This window comes from Nematolebias whitei, chromosome 8, assembly GCF_014905685.2.
Source record: "Nematolebias whitei isolate Nwh7 chromosome 8, NemWhi1, whole genome shotgun sequence".
Classification (NCBI taxonomy): domain Eukaryota; kingdom Metazoa; phylum Chordata; class Actinopteri; order Cyprinodontiformes; family Rivulidae; genus Nematolebias; species Nematolebias whitei.
The window spans coordinates 24,389,519-24,404,807 of record NC_056505.1 but is presented as its reverse complement, the minus strand read 5'-3'; positions in this window follow the sequence as shown (position 1 = coordinate 24,404,807).

Below are 15,289 nucleotides of genomic sequence, written 5' to 3'. Positions count from 1 at the left end.
TTGAGATTTGAATACACAAAGATATCAGTTTACTTGGAAAGAAAGAACACATTGTTTCGTGTCTGTAAAGTTTTAATGACTGCATTCAAAACCTGCTGACACTCAGAAACCTTTTGACCCTGGAGAGTTTGACCGTTTGCCTTGATGGTTTTTGTTGTGCTTTACTTTTACAAGTAATGCCATAAATAACTAAAAAAAAAACCCTTCTTATCAATACCACATGTCAATAAAATTGTGATCAGCTTTATTGGCATTTTGAAATTAAATCAAAAGTTGATCCAGCATATCCAAGCAGTCTGTTTTCTCTTTTTATTTCTTTTTACTTTTCTCCTCTTTCTCTGCGCCTGCCAGAGAGGACATAAAGGCTAGTGTGAAGTCCATCACTGCCTTGTGAATAGCTGCCTTTTGTGCCTCAGAACTCAACTGACAGGCTGAAAGGACCCCGGCCCTGCACCTCTGTGTGCTGCCTGATTTAAAAGAGTTTGTATGTGCACTGGTTTCCCTGAAAGCCTTCATTAGGTTTAACTCACCAGGTTTGGTCAGGTTCAAAGGTTTCCACAACCACAAGCCTCCCAGTCTGGAAACAACATTTTATTGTTTAAGTTAAACACTCTTGTTTGGTATCAAAATGTGATTACAATCAATTCAGGTGCCAACTTGGTCTTTTCTGTCACTAGCGTTTGCACTGTTGTCAAGGTAACCTGTTTTTTTTTGGTTACCGTTTCCTTGACCTCATTTAATATATGGACCCTTTTACCCCTTCCCACACAACTTTAACACACCAGAAGCCATGCCATTTGGCATACCACCCATCTGGTGATAGAAATAACGATGTCTAGTAGAACTAATTTATTTTTATAAAATTTATTATGATTTCTCATTTTGTCTTTGGCCTATGATGGCTGGGCTGCATCCCCAGCAGACCGGTCTCTCACCCTGTCTTTCACTCTTCTCTTAAAGATCTTCAGCAGTGGTTGTTAGGCCTGACACTGGCACCCAAGTGAACAAAAGGACTGCACGGCTTAGGGCTGCCGTGGAATGTCAGCGGGTTCACATTTCACATGCAGATGCGTGACCCTCGAGCCCTTTAGTGGGAAGGTGCGCTTTAACCTCACAGAGAAGCAGAAGGAGGGGAGCAGGGGAGTAAGGGGCACCTCAGGGGGAATCTGGGATGGGGGAAGGGTAAAAAATAAGAACGTGTTTGCATGGCTTACATGTGCTCTTATATCACATTTTTTGTCTAAGTGCCTGGTCTCTTGGCTTCCTCTTTCCCAAAACACATGCCCGCAAGTTCTTAAACTTGGCTGATATGCCTTATAGAATATTATAATTGTCGATATTTTGAAAACTTGTCAAAGGCATCTCTTTTATGCATGATCTCTGATGCACCCTTCTTCTCCCCCTACTTTCAGAACACATGAAAGCATTAACTTTTAAAGTGCATACTTAGGAATTCTCCCTATATAATTGAAAAAAGCACAATGGGAGGGGTTATGTAAGGCAAAAGTACTGTGAGCTCCGCAAAAGAAACCAAAGCTACTGTCATCTGCTCTCTGTAGGCCCAGGCAGGCACAGTTTCAACTCAAGGGCTTCACACTTCTGTAACTTGTTCTTCCCTTGCTGCTCTCCCAGTCCTAACTCTCTCTCTTTACCCGCTCGTCTTTCTATTTTGCTCTCAGTGGTAAAAACTTCAAAGATACAAGATCCTTTGCAAAAGCATGGAAACCAAGTGTGTTTGTTTGTTTTGACCCTGAAGGCCCCAGCTACAACTATCCACCTCCAGATTATAAAACTGAAAACAGGATAGATCAAATCCATTTTTCCCCCATTTGTTTGTCATAGTCATTATTTAAAGGGCTTCTGTTGTTTAATTTGTATAGAAAGCTAATATAAAGCAGATTTGGAATTATTAACAACGACTTCCTGCATATACATCAACTTTACAAATGCAGGAAGTTACATCCTTTTGCAAGGAGAATAAAAACAAATGAAGCCCTTACACACTCAGCTGCTTTTAGAAAGTGGACAGAAGCAGCATTTACTATGGTGCAACATTCATTTAAAAGAAGACGCTAACTAAAGAGTCTTATTCGTTTTTATTTTTCTCTCTAATGAGCCTAAATTTCATTTGACGGGAAATATGATGCGATAAAACTTTAAAAATGAAAAGACAACATGTGACATTAAACAAGACCAATCAAGTGTATAACATTTAAAATCATCTTGAGGAAGGACTGCGATTAGAACAGTTCAAAGTATTGCTGACATTGAAGTATTTACATTTTTGACATTGCAATAAAACAAACAAACAAACAAAAGCTTAAAATCTGCGTTTATCAAATTGATAATTGTGATCATAATGCCATTGCCATCACATATGCTATCACTTATTGTCAGCTGTCAGTGTCAAAATCTTTGTTCCATCCTTGTAATAATGTAAAACAAATGCAAAGTTGTTGTTGTTTTTAAAATCTGTGTAGCCTTTCATGTTTGTTTGATGGCATGTGCGCTTTGTGTTTAGCAGCTTTGCTGTCTAATAGTTGAGACATCTATAGCATCTACAGCAAGGCCAGGGGCGCAAGGGAGCAATCCATAGGCCTGTGTAGCCATGGCAACTAAACAAGGAATAGGCTAGATGTCAGGCAAGCATGGCTAAATTACCCATTAGAGGAAGCAGAAGGGGAGAGAGGGGGAATACTGGTTGGGGCGCGAGAGGCTAATGGCGAGATAAGATGGTCAGTGCGTTGAATACACATGCACACATACACACAAAATTCAAGCATACAGTGATACAAATAATAAGACAGTGTTGTCACATAAAAGGTGTCAGAGGAAAACACGTAGAAAAACAAGAAAAATATATTTCAACAATGCAAAATACCAATAAACACAGTTTACTTAAGGATAATCATACCCATAAACATTCACTAATTTAAACATACAGGTACGGTAACCACACTAAACCGCAAAAACACACAATCACGAATTTGCGTACATGTATGTACGCGCACGCGTCGCGCACACATACCCCACACACAAACGTACTAGCATACAAAGGGCACAAAGGGAAGACAAAATGGTTTTAATAAAGAGGCCCTCTTTGAGAGGTTGCTCATGAATGTGAGGGAGATATATTTATAGGAATCCTCCTGTGAAATCTTCTGTGCTCAGCCTCACGTTTGTGCATGAGAGCGAGCGTGAAAGAAAGGGGTTGTGTTGTTTCTACTTTCTTCAGCTCAGTCTTTGATTTGTGCTGCGCTCCTTCAGTCTACACGAACAAAATTTGAAAAATAAAAATGGAATTGGCTAAAGAGACTAAACCATCGCACATGTGAAGGCCCAGTGGTCAATTTATACTATGAATTAAAAATTAAAATGTAGGCCTTGATGTACGCAAACAGGTTTTTAAAGTTACAACGAGTGAAGTTATTGGAGCATTTCTTTTCCTGAGCACATGGTCCTTGAATAAACATACATACTCTACCAGACTACCACATGCACAAAATGCACAAGCTGACACACAACTCGACTACACACAGTTACGCAGACAGGCTTCTCCTGATTTTAATGCTGCACATTCATTTGCATGTGCCATAATTAGCGTCAGGCACACAGAGGCTGGTCCTGGGGGAGCTCTGTGATAACCGCTTCCCTTCTATTAGAGCTCTCATTCCAAGAGTGTCAGACATTGCACATCTTCATTGTGGGGCCTGCAGCACATCAGCTCGGAGGAAATTCTGCTGCTGTAGCTACCGCAAGAAGAAATGGCAAAGGCAGCAGGGACAGGGGGCAACTGGAAAGGTGGAGGATGCTAGACTTGGTGGAGGATGGGCGGTGGAGACAGGGGTGAGAGAAAACCAGGACTGCGATGTGCGGAGAAATAAAAGGAACAAGGTGAAAAGTTTGGAGCACAAAGGGGAAAAAAGAAGGCGAGACAAAGAGAGGTAGTGCGTGGCAAAAGCGGTTACACATTGTGCAGCAGACAGACAGACAGGCTGGACAGAGGTAATGAATGCAGTTATTAAATTGTTTCAGCTGCAAAGAGGTCTATTCTTATGCCATTATAAAGGGAACAATTTATCCCCACTGATCGGCCCTGTCTCCTTTCTCCTCGCTCACTTTGATCTGCCAGCATATTGCCTTGATGTGTCCTATTCAATAGCGAATCTGGGGCAATTTTAATGCTTTTGTACCTCACCACCGCTCCACTTCTCCCTCCCTGTTTAAAAATAGCTGTTAATTATAAGTGCAGTTTAAATGTCTCTAGTGACCCAGAAATGCAGGTTGGAGTGAGAAGAGGGGATTCAGCATCTCTGAGTTTTTTTTTTTTTTTTTTTTTAACAGCGAGACACTATTTCTTTCTTTCTTTATCGTGCTTTATTCGATCTCCCTTTTTTCCGCACACCCCCTACTACTTCTTTGTCTTCTCCATTCACCTCCCCTCCGATTCTACTTCTCCGCTCTTATAGTGTTCTTCCACATTTCTTTTTCTCAATCTCTTGCTCGCTCTTACTCCTCTGTGGTGTTTCTTCAGCTCGGCGGGAACGAGCAGGGCTGGAGGATATGGGGACTCAGTTCTTTCCCTCCAACACATGAGAGAACTGCAGCGAGACATCGGAGACCACGGCTGTGAAACCGCTTCAGTCTGCAGATTGTATGTGCGTCATGTGGAGTCTTTGTATTTCTCTCCTCCGACTTTCTCCTCAAATGCAGCCGCGGGAGTGGTATGTTGAAAGCAAAGGCATGTGAAGGTGCGCTAGGTAGCACAGTGCGAAGCAGAGACGTAAAGTTTACCTGTGGGGAAGAGAAGGGGCTGTACAGGGACCTGAGGTGTGCACCTGGGGGGTGCGATGTTATAAATAAAGCATTAGCCTCTTGAAAAGAACAGAGATGCGAGAGGCTGTCTCTGTAGCTCTCTTTTCCCCACTAACTTTAACTAACAGTTAACCTGCAGGCGTGTGCATGTACTCTTTTTATTACAAAGGAGGTACAATGAAAGGAAAACACAAGCTGAAAGGTAAATTGTGGCTATCATCTGTGTCAAAATTTTAGGATCTTATATTAACTAAAGATTAGTCAATGGTTAATTTACGTGTAGATTGAAAGAAATTCAATGAAAGGAGATCAAAGTCCATTCTCAATAATCCAGGTAAAAATCCATCAATATCCAGTCAGGTTATCTGGATGTGGTTTTTTTTTTTTTGTTTGTTTGTTGCAGAGACGTTTCGTCCTTCATCCAAAGGACTTCAACAGTCTGAAGAGCCACAAAGAAACTGAGTCCCACAAGCCGCACACTCACATAGTGGGAAAAAAAAAAAAAAAAATTTGTTGGGAATAAGATGGTTTGTGGTTCCTTGGATTGATGAAGTCCTTTGGATGAAGGACGAAATGTCTCAGAAAAAAAAAAAGAAAGGAAGAAACCATCCAGATGACCTGGTTGAACATTGTTGGATTTTTACATGGATTACTGAGCATGAACTTTGATGTTTTGTACCACTTTGGCATGGCTGCCTCCGAGGAGTTGACGGGGGAGAGGGTGGGCCCCAAAAACCATCTTATCACCAGCAAACAGTTTTTTTTTTCCACTATGGAGTGTGCTGCTTGTGGGACTCAGTTTGTTTGTGGCTCCTCGGATCGATGAAGTCCTTTGGATGAAGGATGAAACGTCTCAGCAAAAAAAAAAAAAAAAAAAAAAAGGGAAAAAAGAAAGAAACCATCCAGATGATTTGACTGAATATTGTTCAACTAAACAAGGTTATTTTGGGAAGTGCTTTTCAAAGATTTTGAAATTAAGTTCAAAGAGTGCTACTTTTGTTCATTTTTTCAGCTACATTGCTTTTAAGAGAATCTTTAAGTTGGTCTGCAGTTGACAGGTTAATGCGAACACTGTATCGGTTTGTCTACAACTATGACAGCAATGGCGAAACTTGATAAAGTAAGTGCTTCTACTGTTATACTCATTATGAAAGGTAAACAAAATAGTATTTACTGTAGTAGGAAAGTAAGATGCATTTTTATTCAACGTGGTTTAAGAAGCTGGAATATTTATAAAAGCTAAAAAGCAATAGTTTTATCCTAACAAACAGATGTTGGTATCTTACTTGGGCTTATGCTCAGGTTCATAGCATCAAAACATGTTTTTAATTTTCAGCTAAACACAAGGTGAACAAAAATGTCAATTTACAAATGATAGCTACTGACCTTGATTAAACCAGGATTGTAAAGAACCCAAGGGGAGGGTGTGATGAGCTGCTGTGACATCTGTGTAGAGGTGCAGGTGACTAAAGCAGATGAGTAGCCTGCACTTCTTGGCTGCTGCAACACATTAGCATTAGTGTTTGCCAGGGGCATCATGGGCGATGTGTGTATGTGTTTGTTTGTGTATGCACACGCAGAGAGGTAGGAAGACATGTCGGTCGAGGCCTTGCACAGTGACAAAGGCTGATACCAATCTAATGAGATAAGAAATGTATGCAAATGAACCTGGCCACAGTTCAAACTAATCTGTTTAACGCTCCGATAGATATCAGCTCTTTGTCGTACACACTTAAACACACTCTCTCTGAAGTTAAAACAATCAGTAAGAGGATTTGCCGTGCTGTGATATACGCAAATGGGCCCAGTAACGCAACACACAAATCAAACTTCTCTTTCACCTGTAGATTTTCATGTAGACCTGTGCAGTAAATGTTGTGCAATTGGCATTACACAAACATAATGTAAATGGGATTGTTAAATTTGAAACTGCAGACAAGTGCTGCGTAAACCAAAGGAAAAACAGAATACCTCTGTCTGAGTCGTATGTCTTTCACAAGCTAAAAACCAAGTGTTGGAAAAGGGGCCCCCTTAAAGGAATGCAGGAATCCAACACTCGTAAAGGCAACACAAAAATATTTGACTGAAGCATAATAGGCAGTCAAATAGAATCTGAATTATGCCAACACTGTCAGTCAATGTCATTAACTAATGCTAACACAAATCTAGTCTTTTTAATTAAAACCTTTTGCAGATTTTACTAGGAACCCATGTACTTGAGCTCTGTGGTACTAAATGCCAATCTTTACATATCACAACTAAAATTAAGTTTATTTAGCATATGTCCTCTGAGAAAAATAAAAACAAATCATCACTAAAACATGTATATAAATAAAAATGCACTCTGAAAGCATTGGTTCAATATGTCATCTTAAATAGTGTGTTGTCACCAGACACATAAGGGACGTCATGCTGCAGAACGTTTTTCTGTAGTTATTATTATCTGTTGGAATACGTGGCATCCTAAACCATCAGGGGGCAAAACGGTAACTAGTAGTAAAAGACTGGCCTTGAAGAAACAAGCTGCACTCTTTGATGCCTGTCAATTGGCCTTTGCTCATGAAGAAACATACAAATGTCTCTTAGATACGTGATGTTAAAACTTCACAATATGGTAAACTATGTATTAAAATAAATGCTAAAACTTACTCCATGGGATTCTGAACAGCAGGGAAGCTGAACTCTCATATTACTTGGATTCTTTTTCATTTTATGTCTTTGAAGATTTTGTCTTTTTAACTCATCTATCTCCATCTTTCTCGCCGTCTTTTAGGTCTTTGACATTTATCTCTAAGCTACCTATATCGCTCGACCTATTATTGAGCAAAGCTAGGCTCGGACATCTTTATGGAAATCACTGCTGCAGTTGTGTTGATTTGCAAAGGGCACAGAAGCTGTTCAGTCTACCCTTGCCCTCATAAGTAATACAGGGATAGATGGAGATGGAGGGACAGACACCGACTTCCACAAAGACAAACAGTGACGTAGAGAAAGTAAAATAAAGAGCACCTTGGTATAACTATATTGGTTGGCTCCAGTACGTTGGCGCCCATCTTATCTGGCTTGAGTCCCACATGGCATTCATCTAATGAAAACCTGGCTGGATGGCGGGCTGGCTGTCTCATCAAGGCTCATTGCCAAAAGGTTTCTCTCCATCTACATCAAAGTCACTCTACTTTAATGTAGCTTTTATCAATGGCCAACTAAAAGCAAATAACTTCACTGAAAATTTGAAAGAAATCGTGAAAAGACATCTAAAGCAGAGATGAAAAGAAAGGTCTGGTAATTCTTCAGGGGCACTCAGATAAACTTATTGTGGTAACAATCAAATCAGAGGAAGGATGATTATTATTCATCAGGGCTAACACACATAGATCCAAGCAGACACAAAGACATTTGGGTTGCACACACAGAAAGAAACAAGACTACATGTAGCAATATGCAAAGACACTGTATAAAGGTAGTAAAATGTAGTGCACATGGTACATGAGGGTTACAAAGCCATCATTATTTTGGCGTTTTACTATAGCAGACTGTTGGCCGGTGATAGTTCAAAGACTGCAAACAGAATCCAATGAGCAACCAGTCTCCTAATGGATGGTTAGAATCTAAATGTGAGAATGGTCACTATAACAAGCCTCACATAGTAGCTCGATCACAACATCTCCCTCAACATTGTACTCAAACAGCTCACTTAGATGCCATTAACAAAAAAAAACTTGGTTCATTTGTCACATCTAGACTGGACTATTGCAATGGTTTGTTATTTGGGTGTCCAAAGTATTAATTAAAAAGTCTTCAGTTATTCCAAAATGCTGCTGCCAGAGTCTTAACTTGAGTTAGTAGGAGATATCATATCTCTCCAGTTTTAGCTTCTCTCCACTGACTCCCTGTCAAATCCAGAATTGAATTTAAAATCTTAACTCTAACCTACAAAGCCCTCAACAACCTAGTTCCATCTTATATTCAAAATCTTATTGTTCCATATTTTCTTAACAGAGCACTTCACTCTCAGACTGCAGGCCTACTCGTGGTCCCTAGAGTTTTAAAAGCAGAATGGGAGGAAGATCTTTCAGTTATCAGGCTCCTCTCTTGTGGAACTGACTTCCAGATACTGTCCATGAGGCTGACACATTGTCCAGCTTTAAGACTGGACTTAAGACTTTTCTTTTTGATAAATCCTATAATTAGGGTCGACTTGTTATGCTCTCTTAAGTTTAGACTACTAGAAGACAATTTGACATAATTTCCTTAAATTATTTGTTAAAATTGAATAGTTTTCATTTGAAACTACTTCTATATTAACATGTGATTCTTGACCTGCCATTGTGTATCTGTTCCTACCAAACCCAGCTGGTCGAAGCAGATGACCGCTTGTCCTGAGCCAGATTCTGCTAAAGTTTCCTTCTTCATGAGGAAGTTTTTCCTTTACACTGTCGCCTTCATGCTTGCACAAGATGAGAGTTCTGTGATGGAGTTTAATTCAAAGCAGTCTGCTCCTCAGATAAAGTCTTAAATTGTTATTTTTACATATGAATGTTTCTGTTCAGTGCCCTGAGATTACTTCTGTTGTGACTTGGCGCTATATAAATAAACTGAATTGAATTGAATTATCAGGAGGTTGTTCAGTTCATAAGTGGACAAAGTGAAAATAAGCTGAAAAAAATTATTGTAGTACAAATTTTAATATGGAAAACAAAAAGAAAAAAAGATGGATATGGGGGTTTTCTAGACAAACAGAAAAAATTAAAACTACATATTTATTTGAAGGCAGGCAGACAGACAGGCAGACAGGTAGTATTAATTTTCAGTTTTTTTCCCCCTTATAGGTGATTCTACTTCATTTCAGTCTTGGTTCTTCTACCAGAAGTATCTAAGTTTTTTTTAGCACTGCTCTTCTGGATGTAAATATTTGTGGCTGTTCCTGGGATCTCTTGAAGCTACTCTTCCAGTTTGGGGGTCACAGTATTGAGTGCTCCAATGACCGCTGGGACTCCTGATGTTTTGACTCTCCACAACTTCATTATTTCCTCTTTCAGCCCTTGGTAATTGTCAAGCTTCTTGTGCTCCTTCTTCCTGACATTACAATCGTTTGGAATTGCTACATCTATCACCACTGCCTTCTTCTGTAGCATCTCAACCACCACAATCTCTGGTTAGTTAGCCATCACCTGTTTGTCAGTCTGGATCTGGAAATCCCACAATATTTTAGCCCCGTCATTCTCCAGAACCCTTGATAGTCTCCCACTATGGCTGTGGGAGATGGTAGGGGGTTAGCAGTTGGGTTGCGGGGCACTAGTGCCCATCTCCAAGGGTCAGTATGCGAGAAGCATAGTGCACCATGGACTGGTCAAAAGTATATGATAAGGATACATAGAGAAAAATAAAACAAATAAAATTCACACTCTCATGGACAGTGACAATTAAAACTTGTCAGTTAACCTAACATGCATGTTTTTGTTCTGTGGGAGAAAACTGAAATACCTGGAGAAAACCCTTGCATCCATAGGGTGAACACAAACTCTACACAGAAAGACCCCAGGGGGAGGCATTCCAAATATTATTTTTTTTTTTTCTGTGAGTGGACAACTCTAGCTGCTGCTCCACTATGCAAACAAATAAAATATTCCCTTATAATTACACAATAATTGAACATTTTCAGAGCATAACAACAAAAAAAAATCTACCAAAGACATGTCTTAACTAGATATGTCACATGCTGACTCTCATAATGTTCTTTCTTCACCCACATACTCACCGTGTCACCCTGCATTTTGACCCCCCCAAACACCTATTTACCTCTCATCCCTCTCTCACCCCCTTCCCATCTTTCCCTCATCTCACTCCTGTTCATTCTCTCATCACTTGTTCATAACTTCACAGTGGCAGTTTGCCTGACTCACAATTTCCATCAAAGAAACCAAAAGTGGATACTTTGAATAGTGGATACTGGGCAGGGGTTCACTATGAGTACACTACACACTGAACATGTACAAACAATAACTGCATGTTAAACTAATTATTAAAGGAAGAAGAGTGATTGTTTCATTGTCTTATGTCTGATCTCTTATTTTCTTTTATGGCTAGTTGCACCATGACTGCTCAATAGTTGTACCCCCTGACCGTCATCACTGCCCCCTTGCTGTCCTCTGGATCTTTGTCAAGCAAGACTCCAGATTGGGAGTGGACATGGGTGCATGCCAAACGTTTCTGGGAAGGGCTCCAAAAAACATATTTGTTGAGTGGAGAAGAGAGTGGAAATGGTCCAGTGTTTTGTAAGCAAGGCACGGCTGAGGAAGATGGGTGAAGAAGGGGTGAGAGAGAAGTGGAGTCACTGGGTGAAACTGAGGTGGACAGCCTTGACTCATCGCTCATAAAAGGTGAAGGGGAATTAAATTGATCTCAAGCATTTATCAATGTAGCTTTTTAATGTGTAAGTGAATATGAGGCAAATCTTAAGTACTGAAAATAAACTCTCTAATTGGCTTCCATTACCTGAAATAACGGAAATAAGTTTGATGTTGATTTAAATTAATTAACTAGGCTTTGCAGTGTTTAGAAAAGTACAAGCACATGCCAAAAATAGAAATGATGTGATAGCATGTGACATTAGCTTATTATTAGAGGTATAACTTTTATCTTTTGAAAATTACCCTCCTAAAAAAGTCTCACATGGAAGCATAACAAGAGGTATACCAGTGTCCCCATCACTGAGGGATTTTACAATAGTAAATAAATGTAGTTTTCAAGGTGTGTTTTTCTGGACTGAAACTGAACAGGGAATCCAAGTAAACCTTAATGTTTTGGTACAAGATACTCAAGTGAGTAGGAGTTACATTGTGTATAAGAATAGTTATTTATTTATTTATTTATTTATTTATTTATTTATTTATTTATTTATTTATTTGTCCAAAGCAGTGCAGAGTGTTGGATCGTTGTGAGGGGAGGGTACAATGGCGGAGCCAAGGAGTGGCCACTTGTGGCTTTGGCCAACATAGATTTGGTTACTTTACTTTTAAGCAATATGAAAACTAGAAAGTTGAGTTTCTTCAAATGATGGGGTGGTCAGTTTACGCTGTAATTTCTGGACTATTGAGTGCACCCAAATCCATATGACACGCCCACTTAAAAAAAAAAATTATAATAATTGTACATATAGGCCATGCTTGTGTATAAGCCGTGGGTTACATTGTACCATGGTATATTTACACTGACAGATGTTACAGCGAAATATTTTTCAAACTTTTAATTAAATATGCACTGGTAACATACACAAATATGTACAGTAAATGTTATTTTTATTTTTTCTGAACAGTGCCTGTAACACTGCTGGTTAAAAAAAAAAAAAAAAAAAAAATACAGTAGCCTACCAGGAAATGTCAAACTTACATGCAGCAGTACTATTTCCTTCTTTGCCAACCCGTTTGATCACCTTTAACTTGAAAGCGGCAACAGATGCATTTGTTCCTGTGTTTTTCATGAGGGTCTGTGCATGTAACATAACTGATCTGAAGAATTTAGTTTGAGTGAATCTGATTTACGGTAATTCAAAGTTTCATTGGTCCACTGTGACCTGTTCAATAATTTAATTGGTCAGATTTTTATAACCTTTATTTATACAGGTACATTGAGTCACGAGGACCCATCCCCCCAACCGAGACATGTATTGGGCAGCTATGTGAGCACCCGGGTGTGATGAAGCTAAATGTTTTGGCGGCATGAAGCTCATTAGCATGTTAAAAATAATATAAAATCCATAAATTAGCCACAGTATTGTAGAAGTCGCAGGGTTCAAAGCCTGTGAAAAAAGTAGTGACTTATAGTCTGGAAGTTATAGTATATGATGGTGGCCATCTTGGATTTTGACTTGGCTACCCATTTTTCGAAAGGAACCTTTCGTACTTCTAGATGCAGCCACACACCCAAATGGAAGTCCGTACTATGTTTCAATTTATCATACTCCCAACAAGGACAGATATTTATGGTGACAGCCATCTGGTATTTTGATGTGGTGACCCAGTTTTTGAATGGAAACTTTCTTATGCCTAGATGCAGCCACACACTAAAATGAAAGTCAGAATGTCACTCATTTTTTAAAGTTATCCAGCTCACAAGGTTTACATATTTGTGGGTGCAGCCATCTTGAATTTTGACATGGGAATCCAGTCTTAGATGGTGAGCTGATGCAGCCACACACCTACAGAGAATACAGCCGCTCACCTGTGTTTCAAGTTTTCATGCTTACAGCATGTGCAGACCAAAGGATGGAAGGTAATTTCAATTCCCCCTCTTTGTTGGGCAATGGGGACAAAACACACGTTGCCAAACTAAAAATGTTTTAGTATTTAACTTTTAACATTTTCTAAAATAAATTATGAAAATGCATAAATAAACAAAACATATAAATCAATTAAGTCCATGTGCATTGTGATACTTGCATATTGTACAACTGTGATATTGTATAAATATATAATTGGCATTGATGTGTCAAATTTGAGTTATCAAGCAAAATAAGAATTAAAGTGAATTGTAGTTTTATTTTATTATTTATAAATGAGCTGTTATTTAACTTATATGTTTTTATCATATTATTTGTTTCCAAACTATTTAGACTAATAAAAATTGTGTATTTGTAGCAAAATGTTGGTGATTTTAATTGTCACTCAGAGTTGCTCCATGCACACATTTACTGTACCTGTTGATATGTCACGTGCGCGTGTGTGTCTGTGTGTGTGTTTATCTTATAGGGCTGGCCTGTGACATGCCATACTTCCGTGCCAGAGGTTTTGTAGTTTAAGTGCTATTTCACACACCTAGTGGAAAATGAGTGACCCTGGAACAGAACATATTGTTTATTAACACCTTTAGACATTTTTAATTGAATTAGAAAAAAAAAAACAATTAAGAAATGCATGAGAGACAATGCAACAGAAACAGAGCTACAGACTTTCAGTAAACACACAAATGAGAACAATGTTTGTACGGAGGAGAGTAAAAGTCTAAAAGGTATTTGTTAGGAGAAATAAAATAGAACTAGAGATGAATTTTCATCCACAATTTGTGGCCCTCGTGAAGCAGTTTGGAATAACAGGCAAACTTGGATGAGATGTTTTATGCAGACCAAACAGTTACTTTGAACAATGATAGAGAAACAATTTTTCCTTTTCTTGCCAAATGCCATCAAGTGAAAAACTAGTTTTGTCTCCATATTTCCTGTTGCGGTTGCAGCCTAACTCTAAGCAGGAGGAGTGTTCACTTCTTTTTGCCGGTCAAAATAAAACAAAATAAACATCAAACATATTGTTGAATCCTTGTGGGATCAAGCTCTGACTTTCTTTTGTCTTCTTTTTGACACAGACACACGGTCTCTTGAAAAGGTATTATCAAAGTGTTTGGATATGCAACAGATGCACAAATAGAACACAAAAACAAACACACGAAGGCAGGCAGGAACAGTCATAAACACCCTCACACACACTTGAATGTGTTCAAAAAGTCATATGTACACATGTAACATGGCCCTCGCCCCACTACGCGTGTGTATATATAACCCCATTTTGCACACATGCACATACCATGAGCATGAGTTGGCATGCTGGGGTCACACACAGCACATAAACTGGAAGCGGCACCTTCATGTAAATTATTCCCACTTGACAAGTGAGCATTCTTATAAGCTCCAGTAGTCAGCTGTCTACTGCATTCTCCAAGGGGCAGGCATGACATTATTTTAATTCAGGGGGCCTTCAAGGTGTGTGTCAGTGACTTTGTGACTTCATATGATGGAATTCAGATGTATATTCTTCATAGAAAGGGCATAGATCAACTTGTCCCTAATATATATATTTATATTAATAAAAAAAAAATACCAGTAAAATATTTATGTTTAATGAGAGTTTTTAATACCCAATTAAAACATTGTTGTTTTCAATGAAAATATGAGTGTATCATCCATCTGCATCCTTTTAGCTCTCAACGAGGCTACAAATAGACGTGCAAAGTGGATCAATCCCAGATGAATGTTTATCCAGGGAGGTAGATTATAGCAAAACAGACATCACTGTGCAACACCCACAGGGGCTGATACCCCCATAAGCCTGGCATTTCCTGCCCTGAGAGTCATAATTAAGAGCATGTTGGATGGCATCAGAGTCTGAATCCCCCAGACCTTTATGTGGCTTTTGTTCAGCCGTGAGACAAGAGATTTACTTTGGGGTGGAGATAACAGTAACAGCTCCCTGAGAAAAAGAAGAGCCAACACAGAAGTGCATGGAGCTCATAAATGAAAGAAATCCTTCAAATTAAAAAAAAGAGCACACAATTGCCTTTGAGAATATGTCAGTGATGCGGCGTTGACTTCACACGGAGGTGTTTCTGACACGTCTCTGGCCTCGTCAGACCCTCTAACACTTCTACTTACTCCTTTGTACAGAGTGAAACTGTGCGTCACAAAGTATGGCACAAGTGAGGGCAA